Genomic DNA, 17,665 nt, shown 5'->3' on the forward strand with positions numbered 1-17,665 from the left:
TTCTTTACTTTCTAATTTGGTGTTCACACCTTCTCACCCCAAACCTATTCCACAGGAGTTAATCCTGATTCCCACCCTGTCTGCCAAGCCAGCATCGATCTAGTAGTCCTGGCGAGGTGTGTGTCGTCTTTGCAAGGCATCACCGTCGTCCACAGGAGGAAGTCCTCTCGGCCTGCTATGATGTTGCTGGGGTCCGAAAACTCCGGTGCCGTCAATATCCAACCACCCAACATTTTACCACCAGAAGTGAGGAGAAGATAGTTTTCACTCTCTCTTCGGCACTGTAGTTTAGTGTGAGCCCCGACGGAACCGACTTTGCGACTTGGGCATCCTCACAAACACACACACCCCTCCCACCTCCGAAATTCTATTAAACTGTACACCGCATTAGCATATTCTAATTTCGTACTCTCTGAATTTGAATATAATTAATTAATTAAAATAGATTTACAATTCTGTGGTCGAGGCTGGAGCTGGAGAGGACTTGTTCTCAACTAGAGTCGGCTTGGACTGCTGCTGCTACTGGCGCTGTGATATACATCCTTTTCGGGGTGTTTGGTCCTGTTGTTGAACATCCTGCTGAGCTGAGCAGGCCATGACGATTCGCACGCGGACATGACACGACACGTTGCTGAAGTGGCGATCTTAAATCTGTCAAAATTCTCCAATCATTTAGTAAATCGATCTAACTTAAAAAAAAAAAAGTAACTAACAGCTCATTCAAAATATTATAATCCATCCTGAAGTTTATTGAAAAAAAATCGATGTTGAGCAATTCTCCACCAAACTTATATTTTTTGATTTGGCTCAAACTTTGTGAGGGCCTTCCCTAGCACCAAAGAAGCCATTTTGTGTCGTTGGTTCACCCATTCAAATCTCTATACAATTTTATATTAAAAAATTTGTAACTTTCCAAGGAATTTTTTGATTGATTTGGTTATTTTGTAGTTATTGATGAGGAATATTCAGCAAAAATAGGTACCCGGAAAAACGGTGATTTTTTATTAGCTTTTTTCCACAAAAAAAAAAAATCCCAAAAGCCGTATTTTTTAATTTATGAATTTTTGTTTTTATTTTACCGAATCAATGATACAATTTGAAAACTCATTTTGCATGATTTATTTATTTTTCTTGTTTGAAAAGTTTTTAATTCTTAAATAATTTTGTAATATTTTTCGCAATTTATACTCGATTGCATTCGATTCGTTTTGAGCACACAACATAAAATTTAAGGTTCCTTTCTTTTTTTAAATCTATTTGAGCATGAAATGGTGGTTGTCGGTTTAACTTAGAGAAGCTGAATTCCATTCTGTTTCATTTTGCCACAATGCTCAAAATTTGTAAATGTTTTGAATCGCAAAAAAACTATTACTTTCTATGGTTTCAACACTTTTAAAATCCAAAGTCTAAGTTTGACGAAAAAAGTTTTTTTTTGCGAAAATCGAAAAAAAATTATTGCGTTACTGTAAACCGAAATCCAGCCAAATCGACTCAAAGCTCGAGCCAAAATTTCAGCGGGAAGAAAGTTTTAGTTTGGCCTGTAAACATGTTTAAAAAAAAAATGTCTCTTACAAAAATTCGTATGAGATGAGAGTTAAAGCATGTTTTTTTTTATTAATCTGAATTATTCATTAGGAATGATTTGATTATAATTTAATAGTGAAAACATAAAAAATATTATTATGTTAAACTATATAAAAATCAAGAAAAAGAAAGGAAAAATAATAAAAATATGTTTTCCTGAATTTCTAATTTACTTTAAATTTGTAGAATAGGGTGACAGTTTTTTAGGTGTTTTTATTTAATTAAGTAGAAAATCTTATTATTGAGTTATTTTTATCTTTTTGCCACTTCTTCACATAAACATTATGGATGGCAATTTAAGAAATGAGCCATAAAATTTAATGCACCGGTTTTGTTTTTTTTTAACTCTAATTGCTTTTTTTTTCTCTGAATCGAAATTGTAAGGGCAAGTTAAATGTTTTTTTTTTCTTTGGTTAAATTTTTATAAATTTTATTCGAAAAAGTATTAGATTTGCAATCATTCTTTGAGAAAAATGCCTATTATTTGAAGATCAAATGTCAGCTACCCAAGGTATGGAGATTTTTGGAAATTTTTATAAAAAAAAAATACAAACAACATGAGGCTAAGTGATTTTTCACGCTAGAAACTATCAGTTTTCAAGATACTTCTAATCAAAACACTAAATTTCAAGGACATTTAGTGTGAATCAAAAATTTATTTAAAAATGAAAAAAAAAACTGACAATATTGTTACTCTCGTAACATTAGAGTTAGTTTAAATTCAAAGAACATTAAGGGGTTACATACATGTCAATCGTCAAAAATGTCCGAGGTTGGTATGAGCACACGATTAAACTACTTTTTTAAATCTTTTTGCAGGGCGTTAAAATATATATTTTCATCTATTAACAAAATAAATATGAAGACATTTGGATATACCTTTGCGAGATATAAATATTTTTAGTCAGCAGTTTCAAAAAACGGGTGCCACGATATCTCGGCACTACTTTGATCAAATCGGCTCAAAATTTTGGTGAAGACTCGTTGAACCGGTCCTGTATGCATGACGAAGGCCGATTTTCAAAGACTGAATTCTTTAAAAGATAAAATTGTTTTTGTGTTTTTCATAGAAAAATCGTCAGTTTTTGATTTTTGTATTTAAAAAAACTAAATTTCAAAATCGGGCTTCGTCATGCACCCGGAATATTTGTTGAGAGTCTTCACCCCAAATTTCAGACAATTTGGTCCATCCCATCTCGAAATATCGTGTGCAAATCAACTCGGTGTTTAGAGAAAACGTTTACAAAGTTTGACAGTTCGCTTTGCGCATGGCAAAATTGTGAACTTAATTCGTCTTTACTAAGTTTAGTCACTAAATATCTTCATGAAACTTTCAGGAGTGATTGAAAATCATCTTTTTAGTGAATTAAGTGAATTTTCTGTAATACGAAATTTTGTGATTTTCTACATGTATGTAACCCCTTAACTAAGTTGTCATGTCAGTCTTCAGATGCAATTTGGTAGTTGTAACTATTTTTAATGTTTATGTCCCTCGACTCTTGCCGAGATTCAAAATCTTTCAATCTTCCATTCTTCTGGTTTTATTATCATACGTAGACCGTTTTTATTCGTAAAAAATATGTTCATTAAAACCTAGATTTTTTTAAACCAATAATTTCAAACCGACATTTTCGATGCCTTTTTCATATTCCATGTCCCAATTCTGGCTTGTTATTGGACATATTTTTGTGATTTTCTCGTTTTTTGTCATTATTCTATTTTTAAGGAAAATAGTTTTGGCATTGCTCAAGTTAAGTTCAAAGTACCATTTGAACTAAAATAACTTGCAAATCTTTGAAAAAAAAACAGTGCCAAAAGTGTTTCACGATTTACAAAAAAACCTTCCAATTTTAATGTGAAATAGGTGTGGCAAAAAAATCGTTGTTTTTTGCTGTAAAATCTTTTATTGAACTTTTATCAGGCTCTTGGTAGGATTAACTAAGTTCCAAAGAAGAATTTGAAGAAGTTTTCTAATAATTTCATATTTTCAGAGATTATCGACATAACACTTACAAGAGAAGGCCGAAAAAAAAAATATTTTGTTTATTTATAATATTTTTCAAACGTACTGTATTGAAATCAACTGTTAATATGAACAAATATTACCATATTTGTTCGTTCATATTATGACACCATTGATCAATTATAATGTTTATAAATTTGATTGAGTGAATCCCACCACCACCACTGCCTACCAAGCAAATTTCAATTGCTTTTAATTTTAATTAGCTCCAGCACAGCACAGAGTGTGCAATAAAAATAACTCAATCTGCTATTGCTGCTGCTGCTGCTGCCGTTAAAACCAATCTCGGCTCGAACGAAATTTATCGCCGCGAAAAATCACACAAAAATTCTCCACAACCAACCAATTGGATTTCAAACGGCGGTGGTGGAAGGGGTCCTGAGTGTGCGCCACAAATGAGCTCCACCAATTTCAATAATTTGTTTGTTGGGAGGGGGAAAATACCAACCTTCATTACTGTGGGTTGATGGGATTTGATGTGCATTTTAGTTGTTTTTCTTGACATTGAAGTTCTATTTTATATTTAATGCTAATTTTGCCTTTGTAAATCTTTGTTATCAAATATTTGTTCAACAATATTTTTTACAAAAAAATGGATTAAAAAGCCCTGCTAAGTGAACTAGTCGATTCCATGATGCTTGATCTTAACACGTGTGACTGCATTATTGGAAAATACACTACCAGACATATGTGCAGTGGCTTATACGATTTTTTGTTCTGTCCCACAAAACCCACTCATTTACGCTTTTATTTATTTTTCACCTCAATCAAACGAGGACGACGACGACGACGGTTGGGCTCGAATTTTGTGAGACTAATTATCCCATTCGCGCAAAGCAAAACGGGGACCTGAAGGGAAAAACCCTCATCACAGACCAAATAGAAAGCCACTGATCCAGAAAATTGTGGGCAATCAGGCTCTAGTTATGCGCGCGATGGCGACCCAACCAAGCACCCAATTCAATACCACCACACCGGGGCAAATGAGTAAGTCCTTCTTTTACATGTTCCGTGCTGTAAATTTCCAGCCAAGAACCAAGAAGGTGTGCTCGGCGTAATGTATGCATGTAATTTTCGTTGCCCACCTCTCCAGCAGGTATGAAAGGTCGCCACTCGAGGTAGGGATGCTCAATTTTTCTTTCACGCGATCAGTTGGCTATGATTTTTCTCTTTTCATTAACACTGATATTTCACTTTTATATTAAGTTCCTCAAATTCAATCAAAGTAACCCACGACTCTCGCCGAGGTGAGTATTGAGTTATTCGCACTGCCAAGGATCCACTAATAACACCCATTAGGCCAAGTGTCGACCAAGCCTCACCAGAGTACCAGACCAGACAAGGACTCCCAACCCTCCAACCCTCTTTAAGCAATTGTGTGGTTGAATCGAGAGGAAACGGAAAGAACACCTCCACTTCCTGCATTCACCCACACACCCAACTCGCCTCCATGTATTAATTAGTGAAAAAGTATCGTGTAATTAAGAAAATGCCACGTTTAATTGCTAATTGAGTTTCTGCCTTCTGTTTTAATCACCTAATTACGTGACTATCACATTTTAAAGAAGAAGAAAAATCGAAATAAATAAAATAAACATAAATATGTGTGCACGAGCGGAGCGTACACCGAACCGACGGTTGGATGTTGGCTGGCCTACTTTGATATTATGGGTTTGGTTTCGGTGAACGGTGAAACCTAGGACAACCTACTAGTAGCAGCAGGCTGTGCCTTGGCCGTTGCATTTGAATTCACGCGCACACCGTCGTCGTCTCGTTTGGGGTTGTTCGAGGATGACATCTCGAAACCGGCTTGCTGGGATTGAAACTGGCGTGGTGGTGAGTAAAAGGTTGAACCCTGGAATAATTATCACTGAAGTTTTTTTGAAATCGGAAAAACAAAAACAAAAGCATAAACAAATGTATTTTGGTATGTTAGTATTTTTAGTATTTTTAGTATTTTAAGTATTTTTAGTATTTTTAGTATTTTTAGTTTTTTAGTATTTTTAGTATTTTTAGTATTTTCAGTATTTTTCAATTTTCAATTTCAATTCGGTTTTATTGGTGAATAATCAAGATACAATGAGTTATTTTGAAGTGCATAACAGAGTTTTGGAGTTCCTTACAGCTGTGTGTTGCATCATAATCCATTTAGGAACAATTATTTCTTTAACTAAGGCACTAGCAAGAGTAAGAAAAAACTATTTAAAAAAACTTACAGAAATTGCAAAGGAAAGGGGATAGAGGAAGAGAAAGCTTATATCTAGATCACAGGTAATTTATCCTTTGTAGATGTGTTTGATCATCAGTTCCCAAGGGCCAGGAATTGTTCTGCCTTGTTCCGGCAGCTCCGAAACCGCGTCATCATCTCCCGCGAGAGCAAAGAACTCCGGCAGGGTGAAGAGATCTTCCCGGTGACTTCTTGCTGGGCCGTACTGCCGCTACCAGCAGCGACCACGCTGGCGAACGAACGCCCCCAACCAGGAGGGAACGCTGAGTTTTCCGCTGGAACCGTACGCTGTCCAGCTGCAGGAACGGCTGCGCTCGTACTTCGCTGAGGAGGGTGGGACGCTTCTTCCTCTTTCCTGCTCCTCGAGGTAGACCTTGCGCGCGACGCATCCGCGGTAATTGCCGGTATGGTTACCGTCACAGTTCGCACACTTTACGCGCAGCTTAGTTTGTTCTGCCTTGTCCCCAACGGTGGCATTGCGCTACGTCCGTCGGGTTCTTGGTGTAAAACCGCCAATTTACCCAAAAACCGTCCAACGTCTTAGTCCGCCGCAGGTCTTGGAGCTTGACGGTGCCGCGGTCGAAGTACAACAGGTACAGTGTGCACACCCGTGACTGTTGTTCGCGAGAGCACTTTGATCTCCCGCGGTTTTATTCCGGCGTCCGAAAGGTGACCCTTCAGGTCGGCGATCGGACGGTCTTGATAACCCTGCAAGACGACCTTAACTTCTCTGGGTCGTAAGAAGAAGTTGCTACGCTTCAATTCTTCAAACACCAGGTCGAAATTCTTTTCGTCAGTGTGATCACTTGCACTGCCGACTTACCGATTTTCAGACAATATCCGAGGCCTTCCAGCAACTCGTCAACATCGTCCGCTAACGTGTCCAAAACATTTTCTTCGTCGTCGCTCAGCATCTGGAACTCGTTCCTGATGGGGATGTTGGCGGATGTTGATGTGCCACTGGTCGCGGCACCGGAAGTACCGGAACGGGTTCGCACTGGTGATCTTGGGACATATCCGGGATGTAGTAACTTTTTGTCGATGCCTTCAGCGCTGACGCCCCTGCGCGATGGCGGCCGACACGGCGTTGGTTTGTTTACCTTTTGCACACGGCCGGTAGACGAACTTCGCGGGTTTTTCGAGGCCGCACTCGAACTGCCACGGCCACGGCCGGCCTTTGGCATGCTGGAGAAGCAAACTCGCGGGTAACCACAATCAATTACGGCGAAAAAAATCGAAAAAACGATGGAGCACTGAGCACTAGCTGCATGCTCTCGTGCGTACACGGAGGGGGCCTATTTTCAGTATTTTTAGTATTTTTAGTATTTTTAATATTTTTAGTATTTTTAGTATTGTTAGTTTTTTTTTGTATTTTTAGTATTTTTAGTATCTGTAGTATTTTTAGTATTTTTAGTATTTTTAGAATTTTTAGGTATTTTTAGTATTTCTAAGTATTTTTAGTATTTTTAGTATTTTTTGTATTTTTAGTATTTTTAGTATTTTTAAGTATTTTTAGTATTTTTAGTATTATTAGTTTTTTTAGATTTTTAGTATTTTTAGTATTTGTAGTATTTGTAGTATTTTTAGTATTTTTAGTATTTTTAGTATTTTTAGTATTTTTAATATTTTTAGTATTTTTAGTATTTTTAGTATTTTTAGTATTTTTAGTATTTTTTTTAATTTTTAGTATTTTTTTAATCTTTAGTATTTTTAGTATTTTAGTATTTTTAGTATTTTTATTTTTAGTATTTTAGTATTTTAGTATTTTTATTTTTAGTATTTTTAGTATTTTTATATTTTTAGTATTTTATTTATATTTTTAGTATTTTTAGTATTTTTAGTATTTTTAGTATTTTTAGTATTTTTAGTATTTTTATTTTAGTATTTTTAGTATTTTTAGTATTTTTAGTATTTTTAGTATTTTTTAGGTATTTTTAGTATTTTTAGTATTTTTAGTATTTTTAGTATTTTTAGTATTTTTAGTATTTTTAGTATTTTTAGTATTTTTAGTATTTTTAGTATTTTTAGTATTTTTAGTATTTTTAGTATTTCTAGTATTTTTAGTATTTTTAGTATTTTAGTATTTTTAGTATTTAGTATTTTTAGTATTTTAGTATTTTTAGTATTTTTAGTATTTTAGTATTTTAGTATTTTGAGTATTTTTAGTATTTTTAGTATTTTTAGTATTTTTAGTATTTTAGTATTTTTAGTATTTTTAGTATTTTTAGTATTTTAGTATTTTTGTATTTTTAATATTTTAGTATTTTTAGTATTTCTAGTATTTTTAGTATTTCTAGAATTTTTAGTATTTTTAGTACTTTTAATATTTTTAGTATTTTTAGTATTTTTAGTATTTTTAGTATTTTTAGTATTTTTAGTATTTTTAGTATTTTTATTATTTTTATTATTTTTATTATTGTATTTTAATTATTTTTTTCGGTTTTATGGAAGTTTGGATTCTACCCTGCTAAACACTATCCTGCTCTGATTTTCCGAGCCAATGAAGCTCCACCAAAAGACTTATATTTTCACGTGTCGTGGATATCTTGCTTATGGTGCACACACGAAATTCTATGTTATTGGTGTGTACTTTTCCACCAGCCTGACTGCAGTCCAACCGTTTCGATGTGATGAGGAACGATACCGTCGCAGCGCCGCCGCCGCCGTTAGACAAGGACTCTTCCGTAAAACTCCACATCCTCCCACGACGGCCAAGTTTTTCCGCGGTAAGTCTCGGAAGAGAGGTTGTGTTTTGGTCACAGCTAAAACAACGGGGGGCAGTGAGGTAAAATGCTTTAATGAATTGATTTTTTATTATCTTTCATAAACGTGTGTTTTAAAATTAAAAAATCTTGAGTTTTTTTTTATCAAAAGGACCTATAAGCTATTGTGTTTCATATGTTTATAGGACCTATTCAAAAAAATACTCTAGAAATGACCTTTATTTCTAAATTATGGATGAATTAATGGAACTTTTAATATTTTAGTTTGTTTACCCCAATTTCCCTAAAGTACAACTTGGGAAAAGTGCTCGAGGGCACGCGTCACCTTCGCCGTCGACGACGATTCGGTGGTGGGTCTGGCTCTAGCTTGGGCCACAGTCGATGAGACAGAACCGAGGTCGAGCGAGCCTGGTCTTAAGCGAGAATTATTATTAATGAGAAATGAGAAATGGAAGAAGAAATTATAATTATTATTGAATTATAGCGAGGGTACAGTGTGCGCGAACAACTAAATTATATTATACCTCGTTGGCTGATTACTAATACAACGATGAGAGGGTGTTTGCAATATTTAAGGGGTCACATTAATCAATTTTGAATATTTTTGTTAGTGAGGTGCCAGAACATTCTTTTTGCATCATTTTTTATTCAAGTGAAAATTGTGAAATGTAACCCTTAAAAGGCCAAGGGTTCATGGTATAATGATAAGTTGTTGGAGAACGGTTCGCCATGATGAGCTCCACTTCTTCCCCAACTCCCTCGTACTTCTACCCAACAATGAATGATTCACAAACTGTACTCACCGTCGTCCTCGCTGCCACACCACGAGACATAGTTAATGATTCGCGCCCTCGCAATTCTGCCTTTCTTTCCACCCTGAACCTGTCCGGCAGAGTCGGCTAATTTAGTTCCTGTCCTGGTGATGGCGAATGGCGAGGATGATGACGACACAATTGTAGCCGGGCATATTTTATGATGATTTGTAGGACAAAACCTCTTGCACTTTTCAGTCACGCGATTTTCAAAGCGTTGAAAATAATTTTGATATGGTGCATCGGTTAAATTTTGAACAATTTCAGAACGAACCATTTCAAAGTAAGAAAAATAAACAAAAAAGCAAAAAGCATTTTTGGTTTTTATTTTATAAGTATTTTCAATATTTCTAGTATTTTTAGTATTTTTTTGTATTTTTAGTATTTTTAGTATTTCTAGTTTTTTTTGTATTTTTAGTATTTTTAGTATTTTCAGTATTTTTAGTATTTTTAATATTTTTAGTATTTTTAGTATTTTTATTATTTTTAGTATTTTTAGTATTTTCAGTATTTTTAGTATTTTTAGTATTTTAGTATTTTAGTATTTTAGTATTTTAGTATTTAGTATTTTAGTATTTCTAGTATTTTAGTATTTTAGTATTTTAGTATTTTAGTATTTTTAGTATTTTTAGTATTTTTAGTATTTTTAGTATTTTTAGTATTTTTAGTATTTTTAGTATTTTTAGTATTTTTAGTATTTTTAGTATTTTTAGTATTTTTAGTATTTTTAGTATTTTTAGTATTTTTAGTATTTTTAGTATTTTTAGTATTTTTAGTATTTTTAGTATTTTTAGTATTTTTAGTATTTTTAGTATTTTTAATCTAATCTAATCAGACTCTAGCGCAGCCAATCTTTTTAAGGAATCCTGGAGAGTGCCTTAGGTTAGATGACGCCTAGCACTCTTCTTGTCATTTATTAACATTTGTAGTGCGCCATTGCATTGAAATGCATTGAAACATCACAAGCGTTAAAGGCCAGGCCTACTGCGTAAAGCCGTATCGCAAAGATGACTCGTAATTGGGTTGAGTTTGAGCACTGAGGGTTCGAACAACAACACAATTCTGAATCGACAGGGGAGAAAGAAGCGTGGGGACACACCACCATACGCTCCGAGATTTTGGTTGTATTCGTTGGGAGCACCATGCTAAGAAGGTTTGGTACTCCGACTCTCTGGGATGGGACATTGTATTTCCACGAATGTCCTGGACACTATTTGCTGTGGTTATAGCGCCACAACTCGCTCTCTGTAACAGTAGTCCTAATTCCAGTCCAAGCTCACCAAGCCGTCATGGCTTAGTGGATAGCATTTTTGCTTACCAATCCAAAGGGTGAGGGATCGAACCCCGCCTCAAGCGACTTTGATTTTTCGTTCATCATTTCAATTTTCTATGTTCTAAACTTTCTCGTTGGGAGCAGATGGGCATCGAACCCAGAACCATTCGCTTACGAAGCGAACACCGTAACCAGTTAGCCACGGCCGCCCTGTTATAGTATTTTTAGTATTTTAGTATTGTTAATATTTTTAATATTTTTAGTAGTTTTAGTATTTTTAGTATTTTTCATTTTAGTATTTTTATTTTAAGATTTTATTTTTTTGTTTTTTTTTGCATTTTCAGCGAAAACAAAATTTTTTTATTCGATTTTTAGAAGTGACATTTTTCCAAAGAATTCGAATAATTGAATCTGGGCTGTATTTGAAAAATCTGCTTTGAAATTCTTATTATTAATAAAAAACTTAGTTTTCAAAATTAATTCTGGTGTAAAATGTTCAACAGATTCAAAATTGGTGTAAATTGGTTAGGGTCGTATATTTCTCTGGATTATCAGTTTTTTTGTTGTTTCTCTAATTCATTTTCTGCATAAGATGGATGAATATAATTTTATTTAAAGTCGTAGATTGGGAAAATAAAATTATTCATTTTTATTTCAGAACATTCTAATCTTGATTTTTTTCAGTTTTTTTTGTTTATTTATTTGACCTCTTTTATTATTTTATCTCAAAATTTTGAAACAGTTTTTCTCTGGTTCAGTTCACCAAACAGTCACCCAACAATCACTTCAATCAATTACAAGCTGTTTACCCACGAACCACCGCTCAACATCATCGCCACAAATCACGTGACGCGTCCAACGGAGATTCGCGAGAAACTCCACCACGAAAATCGCGGTGCCTTCTTCATTTTTAATTGTGTCCTCCCGGCTCCTTTCCTCCCCTGCCTAGAATGGTGGTGTCCTGCAAGTTGTCCACGGTGGTGTGCGCTCTCATTACAGGCCAAACCCCACCGCACAGTCTGCTTCTTCCCTTGCCGAAAAACCGGTTGTTGTTGTTTCTGTCGCCGTTTTCCAGAGTGGAATAAATTTGAATATGATTAAAACTCGTTTTAATTATATTTAAAGGAGTAAAGCTGTAAATACTTGAGCGCGCGCAAAATAAAATGTAATTTTATAATTAAACCTCAATTAAGTTTGTATGCAAATGATTTCCATATTTTATGATTTTAATACTGCTAGGATGGACGGAAGAAGATGTCACCGCCATTGTTATCCGAGCATTCGTTGGTGAAGGTTGTCTGAATCAACATGACTCGTCGCGTCCCGGCGCAAAACGCCGGCAATATTGCCCTACCTGCGGCTCAAGCAGGCAAAAAAGTGGGAATTTCCAAAAGGAAGGTTGAGGCCTCGACTGATGGCCAAAAACCGGGGATTTCCAAGAGGAAGGTGCTTTTGGAAGTGACATCGAACAGCAAAAAGACGAAAAAGAGCGACGGTACTGTACCGATGGATGAGGAGGAGGAGAACTCTTCGTCGCACGAGGAGCAGCTATTGAAGAACAACAAGTTTGCTGGACTGCCTGACGAGGACCAGGTAGCGGAAGCAAAGGAGAATGAAGTGAAACAGCGAAAGGAGAAACTGCCTCCTTTTTATGTGCGGCAATCAGCAGCAACGATCGACTTTCGAGCGGGGCTGGTTGAACTCATCAAGTCTGGGAAAGTCCTAGGCAACATTCGTCTGTGTCAGGACGGATTTAAGGTGCTGGTGCAATCCAGGCAGCACTATCAACTGGTCAAGGATTACTTGACCGAAAACGAGGCGGAGTACTTTACCCATGATGTCGTCATGGATAAGCCGTTCAAAATCGTCGTCAGAGGTCTGTACGACATGCCAGTGGAGGAATTAGCTGCCGAGCTAAAAGTTTTGAAACTGGATGTGTTGGCCGTGCACAAAATGAGCCGACGCAACAAAGACATCAAGTACCGTGACCAGCTCTACCTGCTGCATTTGGCTAAGGGATCGACGACGCTTCCTGAGCTGAAGGCAATTCGAGCGGTTTTCAACATTATCGTGTCGTGGGAGCGATACCGACCAGTGCACCGTGACGTCACACAATGCTTCAACTGCCTGGGCTTCGGGCACGGAGGTAAGAACTGCCACCTGAAGCGTCGTTGCGCCAAATGTGGTACCGATGCGCACATCACATCCCAGTGCATCCAAGATTCGCTGGTGAAGTGCCTCAACTGCAACGGTGAGCACTCGTCAACCGACCGAAAGTGCCCCAAGAGAGCTGAGTTCGTGAAAATTCGGCAGCAAGCATCGACGAAGAATCAGCCTCAGCGTCGTAGAACTCCTCCAGCCCTGGTGGAGCAAAACTTTCCACCTCTTCAACCGCGACGCCAGGTTCCGAACTTGGCACCGTTGCCGTTGGATCCCAGGAAGAGAGCTGAGATGAATCATCCACGGCCGGGTTCCAGCCAAGAGCCGAGACCGCCACCACCGGGCTTCAGCCAGGAGCCAAGACCAACCCAAGAACCAGCAGTTGAGGAAAATGGTAATGATCTTTACACCTCAACCGAACTCCTCAATATTTTCAAACAGATGTCCGCTGCACTGCGTGGATGCAAAACCAAGACCCAGCAGATTGAAGTGCTGACCTCGTTCGTCATCCAGTATGGATCGTAGGTCCCTCAAGCTGCTGAATTGGAACGCTTGCTCCATTAGGAGGAAGAATTTAGAGCTGGTGGATTTTCTTCGCGAGAAGGAGATCGACGTAGCTGCCATCACGGAAACTCATCTGAAGCCCGGTGAAAAAGTTTATCTGCAAAACTACAAGATCGCGACGCAGCTCGATAGGACCACGTCTGGAGGAGGAGTTGTGCTTGTCGCTGTTCATCGTGATCTCAAGCCACGCCGGCTGCCACACTTCAAGCTGGACATCATCGAGGCCGTTGGGGTGGAAATTCCCACTTCGGTTGGCCCAGTACTCTTCATTGCTGCATACTGCCCACGTCAGGTGAATTCCAGAGATGGTTCAGCAGCAAAACTGAAGAGCGATATCCAGAAGCTGACACGGCGGAGCGCAAAGTACATCATCGCTGGTGACCTCAACGCGAAGCATGAAGTTTGGGGCAACAGCAGGAGGAATCGGAACGGAGTGATTCTGCACAACGATCTGCAAAACGGATACTACAACGTTGTGAGTCCTGATCGTCCAACGAGGGTGGCTCGGTCTGGGAATCACTCAATCATCGACTTCTTCATTACCAATATGGCTGAGAACGTGGCTCATCCTGAGGTGTTTGAAGAGTTGAGTTCTGATCACTATCCGGTGGTTGTGGAGGTTGGAGCTTCCGTTACTCCGCAGCGGCAACCAACCCGGAAAGATTACCACAACGTTGACTGGCAGCAGTTTCAGCAAGTGGTCGACAGCAACATCGACTATGATCAACAGCCGGAAACTTCTGCTGATATTGATCGTTCGCTGGAGGTGATCCAGCAGGCTATCAACCAAGCAGAGGCTGCCAACGTTCGGGAGGTTCCTGTTAATTTTAAGGTAACTGATATTGACGTAGATACTAAACACTTGATTAGACTTAGGAATGTTTATAGGAGACAATATCAACGGACTGGGGACTATGACAAAAGATTTCAGTGAACAATTTGAACAAAATCATACAAGACCGACTTGACAATATCAGAAATCAAGAATTTTCAAAACATGTAAGCCAGCTTGGGAATTATTCAAAACCATTTTGGAAACTTTCAAAAGTTCTTAAAAACAAACCAAAGCCTATTCCTCCTCTTATTGTTGAGGATTCTCCTTTGATTACATCCGAGGAAAAGGCAAATGCACTTGGGCTTCATTTTGTTAGTTCACATAATCTTGGCGCTTCCATGACCAGCCGTAAAGAAACATCAGTTGCCAATAGTATTTCAACAATTAATAACTCTACCTTTGAATTTCCTGCAGATTCCCATGTTTCTGGTGAGGAAGTCAAAGTTGCAGTTAAACAAATGAAAAATATGAAAGCTCCAGGCTTTGATAACATTTTAATCTAGTGTTGAAAAACAGAGTGATCAGTTCTTTCAACATCTAGCCAATATTTTCAATAAATGTTTGCAACTTGGTTACTTCCCTACCAATTGGAAACTGGGCAAAGTCATACCAATTTTGAAGCCTCAAAAGATCCAACATCGCCAACAAGTTATCGTCCCATTAGTCTTTTGAGTAGTCTGTCCAAACTCTTTGAGAAGGTCATCTATTCAAGGCTTTTGGATTTTACCAACGATAATAATATAATTTTGAACGAGCAGTTTGGCTTCCGAAAGGGTCATAATACTGCTCATCAGCTTACGAGTTAACTAAAATCATCAAGCAGAACAAGCTTGAGTCTAAATCAACTGCTATGGCTTTGTTGGATGTTGAGAAGGCTTTTGACAATGTTTGGCATGATGGTTTGATACATAAACTGTATTTATACGGTTTTCCAATGTATCTTATCAAAATTATCCAGCACTATCTTTCGGAGAGATCGTTCAAGGTTTTTCTGAATGGGATTGCTTCTGGATTATTCAACATTGATGCTGGGGTTCCCCAAGGAAGTATTCTTGGCCCACTTCTGTACAATATTTTTACATCTGATTTGCCTACTCTTCCTGGTAATGGTGTGTTGTCACTTTTTGCTGATGACACTGCCGTTATTTATAAGGGTAAAATAACCAGATATTTAGTTGGCCGTCTTCAGAAGGGTCTTGACGTTCTTTCTGAATACTTTGGCGACTGGAAAATTCGCATAAATGCAGCCAAAACTCAAACCATCATTTTTCCACTTTCCAAATCGGCCCGATTTGTCCCAAAGGATGATGTTTTGATTAAAATGAATGATGTTTCGATACCCTGGTCAAAAGAAGTTGTCTATTTAGGTCTCATACTTGACTCGAAACTTTGTTTCGACAGCATGTAGACAAAATATTGAACAAGTGCAGCATTCTCATCAGGTGTTTGTATCCTTTAATTAACAGAAAATCAAAGCTATCTTTGAAAAATAAGCTAGCAGTTTACAAACAAATAATTTACCCCGTTATTGAGTATGCAGTACCTGTTTGGGAGTGTTGCGCTAGAACTCATAAATTGAAGCTCCAGCGTGTCCAAAACAAGGTACTCAAAATGGTTTTGAATGTTCCTGGCTGGACAAGATCAAGTGAGGTTCATGAATTAGCAGAAGTAAAAATGTTGGATCAGAAGATTCAAGAAAAATGTTTGAAATTCAGGAAAAATGTGCTATATCTGAATACCCCTTGATTCAAGGATTGGTTTAGTTTATTGTAAGTTTAAGTTAGTTTTAGGTTAGGTTATGTTTTCTTAAAATTTTTTTTTTCCTCATTGTACCTAGTGTTACAAAAATGATAAATCATATACTTTTAAAGTTAAGAAAATGAACAGTGTTTAAATCACGAAAAGCAAACTAAAGCTGAAGAGCCACAGCTGACCACTTATTATGTAAACCAAATGTAATTATTATAAGAAAGATTCAATAAAGTATATTTAATTCAAAAAAAAAAAAGATGTCACCGCCGCCTGCTTCGACCGTCAGGACGACGACTACGGAATGTCCTTTTCTATACCTCCCGTTCAGTCTCTCTCTGTCATGGCCAACCGCGACGACGACGACTTCGTCAACTCTAAACGGACGGATGGCCTCATTTTAACGGTTAGCCGAAATTGTCGTTCGCTCGTCAAAAGTTGAAGGACGGTCCGGATTTTGGGAACCGTCGTTCCGGATGGGAGGAGGAGGAGCTGCTGGATAAACATTAGTCACGTTTCGAGGAATAAAACCTTGGCGTTTTCGAGATTCGGAGCTGAGGAGAGGAATTCATTCCACATGTACATAATAATGGAGACGCGGTCAAAAGCGACAAATTTGCATGCGGTCTCTGTTCGCGATCTCGCGCGCTGGCTTGGACGGTCGAGGAGAGGCAGGGGTAGGAAAGGTGTTGTTCCTCTTCTCAAAAGTGGGTGAGAAAGGGGAAGGAGAGGGGATTCTGTACCGGAATAATGAAATCAAGTCGGAGGGAAATTCGGAATTACGAGCGTGTGTGTGGGCATTCATTGTGTGACGGCTGCTTTCGAGGAGGCCAATTATATGTTAAATATGCTGGCCGGGTTCTCAAATTGACTTCTTGTTTTCGAGGTTCATTAACTGATGAAATTAATTAATTCCGGGGAAGGAACGGTCCGGAGCTGCCTGGATTAAATCAGTAGACGAGAATTTAAAATGACCTAAATGTTTTGTTAGTACACTACATAACTGAGTTCTATCATTCAGTTTCAGAATCAATCATATCATGCTGAAATTAAAACATGGTGATATTTATTCAATTTAGTTGAACAGAAATCAGACGGCTTTGGAAGAATTAAACAAATATTCATTATTCACGCGATGAAAAATTTGCTCTTCTTGGAATGGTTTGACGTGAAGGAAATTTTAAAAGCTTTTAAGAAAGTTTATGTACAGTTAGGATTTTTTGTTTTATGAGCACGATTACATTTAAATGGATGTGACCATAAGAAAAAACCTACATGGTTCAATAGTAATAAATCATCATACAATTTCGTTCAAATCCTTATAATGGGGAAAATACGTCTCAAATTCTATCAGCATCAAAATTCGCGCAAACGGTACAATTGATAGCTATGACCAAAAAACAAAATTTGCATGTTCTGATTTCCAAATAAATCTTCGTTTAATTTTGGCAGCTGCCCATACTAAAATGCAATAAGCGCATTGCAAAATCGATATCTTGATTACTAGTTTTTGATCGATTTGAAATCTTTTATAAAGTTGTAAATATTTATGAGAAGAGTGCTGAAAAAAATTAACACTGAAATTTACTCACTTTTTTATTTGAAAAATAAAAATCTTATCGGACATGTTTTAAATGATGTGTTTCAAAACGAAACTACCAAAATTCACACTGGAGTGTTGCTTTTTTGAAAATGGACTATATTTTCAAATATAA

At 37.2% G+C, this 17,665-nt stretch overlaps 1 protein-coding gene across 1 annotated transcript in view; it reads left to right on the forward strand.

Annotated features, from left to right (window-relative positions):
• Window positions 1-8,531: 8,531 nt before the first annotated feature.
• LOC6034560 (AF4/FMR2 family member lilli) overlaps window positions 8,532-17,665 on the forward strand; it is a 187,142-nt gene continuing 178,008 nt past the window's right edge. The window contains exon 1 of the mRNA XM_038252543.1: window positions 8,532-8,560. The gene's annotated coding sequence lies outside the window, so the exon portion shown is untranslated. The remainder of the gene's footprint in view (window positions 8,561-17,665) is intronic.

The sequence above is a fragment of the Culex quinquefasciatus genome, chromosome 2 (assembly GCF_015732765.1).
Source record: "Culex quinquefasciatus strain JHB chromosome 2, VPISU_Cqui_1.0_pri_paternal, whole genome shotgun sequence".
Lineage (NCBI taxonomy): Eukaryota > Metazoa > Arthropoda > Insecta > Diptera > Culicidae > Culex > Culex quinquefasciatus.